The sequence below is a fragment of the Tenrec ecaudatus genome, chromosome 13 (genome assembly GCF_050624435.1).
Source record: "Tenrec ecaudatus isolate mTenEca1 chromosome 13, mTenEca1.hap1, whole genome shotgun sequence".
Classification (NCBI taxonomy): Eukaryota; Metazoa; Chordata; class Mammalia; order Afrosoricida; family Tenrecidae; genus Tenrec; species Tenrec ecaudatus.
This window is the reverse complement of record NC_134542.1, coordinates 86,368,615-86,373,290: the sequence shown is the minus strand read 5'-3', so window position 1 is coordinate 86,373,290 and position 4,676 is coordinate 86,368,615. Positions and strand designations below refer to the sequence as shown.

Genomic DNA, 4,676 nt, shown 5'->3' with positions numbered 1-4,676 from the left:
AGTCAGGCACTAATCAAAGCGTTGGTGGTTTGAGACTGCCAGCGGCACCTCGGGGCATGAACAGTGGCAGACTGCTGCTATGAAGGTGACAGCCTTTGAAAGCCTGAGGCCCAGTTCTGATCACTCACTGTGAGTTGCACCATCTCACCAATTGGCCTTCCAAGACTCTACTAATGGAATATCGAGTGAAAAAACAAAACAAAAATAGTTGGAATAGTTATTAAAGAGTTAAAGGAATAATTCTCAAATTTCAGAAGGAGATAATTTCCATATCCACTCAAAATATCAATAATTGTAAGGATAAAGCCAGGACACTTTCAGACATGTAAAGACTAAAAATGTTCTCTTAAAATATAACCTTTCTGAGCCAGGCCTACCCCGCCGAACTATCCCTGCGGCGCGAGCCCGGGGCGGCTCTGGGCGCCCCCGAAGACCCCCACCCAGCATGGGCAGCCAGAGCTCTAAGGCTCCCCAGGGCGACGTGAACGCCGAGGAGGCCGCGGGCGCTTCCCCCGCCAAGGCCAATGGACAGGAGAACGGCCACGTGAAAAGCAATGGAGACTTGTCCCCCAAGGGTGAAGGGGAGTCGGCCCCTGCGAACGGAACAGAGGAGGCTGCTGGGGCGACCGGCGATGCCATCGAGCCAGCACCCCCCACCCAGGGCATTGAAGCCAAGGGGGAGGCCCCCCACAAGGAGACCCCCAAGAAGAAGAAGAAATTCTCTTTCAAGAAGCCTTTCAAATTGAGCGGCCTGTCCTTCAAGAGAAATCGCAAGGAGGGTGGGGGGGACTCCTCGGCCTCCTCCCCCACAGAGGAAGAGCAAGAGCAGGGGGAGACGGGTGCCTGCAGTGACGAAGGCACTGCCCTGGAAGGGAAGGCTGCCACCCCTGAGAGCCAGGAGCCCCAGGCCAAGGGGGCAGAGGCTGGTGCCGCCTCTCAGGGAGGAGACACGGAAGAAGAGCCAGGGCCCCAGGCTGCTGAGCCGTCCACTCCCTCAGAGCCAGAGAGTGGCCCGACAGCGGCCAGCGAGCAGAATGAGTAGCTGGGTGGGGGCAGGTGGGTGATCTCGAAGCTCCAAGAACTGTGCTGTCCTTGCGAGGTCACTGCCTGGACCTGGTGCCCCGGCTGCTTTCCTGTGCCCAGAAAGGAAGGGGCTGTCGCCCCCTCCCAGCCACGTCCCCTCTCCCTCCTGTGGATTCTCCCATCATCCATCAGGCCTTCCTCATGGGGCCAGTTGAAGATGGTCCTTACAGTCCCCCAAGTTAGGTTAGTGATGTGAAATGCCCTCCCTCCTTCCCTGTCCCTACCCCTGCACAAGCAATTGCTGGTTTTCTTCCCTAAATCTTATCCAATAGGTTTTGTTTATCCTGCTCCCCGAGTCCCTGAGCCAGAAGTGGGGTGCCTACACTCCAAAACCAGCTTTCCCCCAGTTGAGTTTTTAGTCTCTTGTGCTGTGCCTAGTGGCCCCAGGGCTGGGGAGGACACTGTCCCGTCTAGGTTTTTATAAACATCTTACTCAAGTTCAAACCTCTCAGCTGTGAATCCACTTGTGTCTCTTTTTTGACTTGGTGAGCAAGTATTAGGCTTTGGGGTGGGAGAGATGTAATGTGAAAACAACTCCTTTCCTCTGTTCCCTGCCCCCTCCCTCTCGTTGTAAATAACTTTTAATGGCCAACCCCCGATTTGTATCTTCTTTTGTTTTTCTATTTTAATTGCTAAAACCACTCTCTTCCACCTGGTCTCACTGTCACCTTTGTAAAAGGAATAAATGTTGTCCCTTAAAAAAAATATATAACCTTTCTTCCAAGATTACTTGAGGTGGTACCCCAGAAAAATGACTATAATTTAGAGAAAGGAAGATATGACATCATAGATATAAAGTAGTCCTAGATGGCAAATAATTCATGTTCTTTCAATCCCATGTGAATTGGTTTAAGTAAATGAAGGGGTTTGCTTGGTGGAAGGCCCCAAGACTAAAGAGGTATATTATAGAGCATTTAAGGTAAAAGAAGTATTTGAAAACATAGTTACAAGAAAGAAAAATTACAAACAATAGAATACACAAGAGGAAAATAATCTCATAAAACTTTCTGGCTCTAAAATGAACAATATTTTCATATTTATTAAGTATAAATAGTAGAAACAGATTTTCAAATTTTAGTATTACTTTTTAGATAGAATTGTAGAAGATAATCATGTCCTAGGACACAATGTAAATATTGTCAACATTGACATTGTCATAGCAAATGTATAAATGGTTGAGACTGGGTGTAGGGCATAGGAATTGAAGAAAACTATACAATTTGTTGACTTTAACTACATTTGTCAGGAGTCCTTATGGCATAGTGAATTAGGAGTGGCTGATATGTGCAAGATTGGTAGTTCAAACCAACAGTCCTGCTTAGGGAGAAAGATGAGGCTTCCTCTTACAGGCTCAGTTCTACTCTTCTCTATGGGGCCACTATGAGTTGGACTTGGCTTGATGGCATGCTGTCTTTGCTGGGGCCATTGAGTCAGTCCCAACTCAACAGCAACCCTTTGTGTAGCCGAACAAATCACTGCCTAGTCCCGCACCCTCCTCAAACTGTTATGTTTGAGATTGTTGTTGTGACCACTATGAAAATCCATTTCCTGGAGGTCTTCCTCTTTTTTGCTGACTTTTTGCTTTACAAAGCAGATGTTCTTCTCCGGGGGTCTGGTCTCTACTCATAATATGTCCAAATGCATGAAATGAATTCTTGCCATTCATGCCTCTAAGTAGTATTCTAGTTGTACTTCTTCCAAGACAGATTTGTTTGTTCTTCCGGCATTCCCCATTACTTTCAGTGTGTTCTGCCAATACCGTAGTTCAAACGCATCCATTCTTCTTTGTCGTCCTACACATTTACATTCATCATACTGTGCAGCCACCACTTATAAACATTGCTAAAAGAATTCCATCAATCCTAACAGAAGGTCAGTGTTCCCTAAGCAATGACCCTTTCTCTCCTCTTCCTCCAAGTACTAGCAATTACGAATAAGCTTTGGTCTCTGTCTTAAACAAAAAAACAAAAAGCAAAAAAAAACAACAACCAAGTCCTTTACCACTCAATCGATTCTGACTCATAGTGACTACTTCACAGGGTTTCGAAGCTACAAATCTTTACAAAGCAAACTTCCACATCTTTTCCCTCATGGAGTGGCCAGTGGATTTGAATCATTGATCTTTTGGTTGGCAGCAAAGTGCTTGACCACTGTTCCACCACGGCATTTATTTGCATAGTGTAGCTATTTCATGTAAATGAGTTGATTCACTATTTGTGCCTTTGGAACTGACTGGTTTTATGCAACATAATCATTTTAAAGTTCTTCCACGGAGAAGCATTTCTCAGTTTTCCTTTTTTTTTATATTGTGGAATAGTATTCCACAATATATATGTACCATACTTACGGAATTCCCAGTTCCTGTCGTGTACTCATGGCTTAGCATCATTTACCTATGACCATCAATTTAACAAACGGAAAACTTTTTTAAAAAGGTAATTAACTTTCTGAAAAGAAAAGATGTGGCAGAGGGAGAGAGAGAAAGAAGGTGAAGGAGGGAGGATGGGGAGATAGAGCTGGAGAAGGAGGGAGGGAGAACATAAAGATAAAAAAACAAAACAAAACAACATAGACATATGGAGGCTCAGCATCCCAAGACTCAAAAAAAAAAGACAGGGTATTAGCTCAAATGAGAGATGAAATTAGGAGCTTCCTTAGGAGGGAGGGAGGGTGAGATAAATGGAGGGTGGGCATGTGAGGGAGAGACAGAGCGAGAAAGAGAGAAATAAATTAGGAAGCTTCTAAGCTCTTCCAACCATGGTTTAGGACTATATAAACCAAAAAGGTTTTATGAAACTTGAGAGTAAAGTTTGCTTTCAATATATGTTAAAGTTATAGTATTTTTGAGATCTGAAAAGTGAAGGGGTCCTGAAATAACCGAAAAAGGGATATTAACAAATCATTCTTTAAGTGAATACGTGGTTTCTGATTGCGATTGCTGTTTCTTCCTTTGGTTATAGCCTTTTACCAGGTGTGAGGTGATCTAGTTTTGCGGGCACACATTGGGAACAGCCAGAATTTCTTTGTTCTATTAAAGCACCCTAGTTTGATGAACCAGGTGTCCCTTACATATCTTTTTTAAAAGTCAGAATTTTGACCATTAATTAGCAATTGTTAGCATATATGTTCATTCTAGTGTAAGAAAAATGAGATGCAAGTGTGCAGGAGGCCACAAAACCCAGTTAACTTTTTAAAAATTGCCACAGAGTCAATTCTGACACGTGTCACTCCCTCCTATCCATTCACCTATTACCTGTCTTCTCATCGTAGAAATGCAATCCATTGAGTTTTCGATCGCTGATTTTTGGCAAGTACTTCTCCTCATCTTTAGTTTGAGGTACTTTTGGGTGATAGAATGTTGCTAGACCGATGGTTTGTTCATAGAAAATATATTTTTTCAGACACATAAACAGTGACTATAGAAGTGAGCTTCTCCAGATGGAATGCCCAGAAATCAAATTAACTGCATCTGTGGAAAGAGGAAACAGAGAATCTCAATTTTGGCAGTTAATACCAGGCCAGGAGCTGAATATGGAACAGAGTATCAATTGCACATATGTAAGTTCAAGTTCATGCAGAAGAAAATTCAAACA

General features: G+C 43.8%; 1 pseudogene; it reads left to right on the top strand.

Moving 5' to 3' along the window:
- The first annotated feature begins 371 nt into the window (after nt 1–371).
- Nucleotides 372–1,067, top strand: LOC142424488 (MARCKS-related protein pseudogene; annotated as a pseudogene).
- Nucleotides 1,068–4,676: the final 3,609 nt, after the last annotated feature.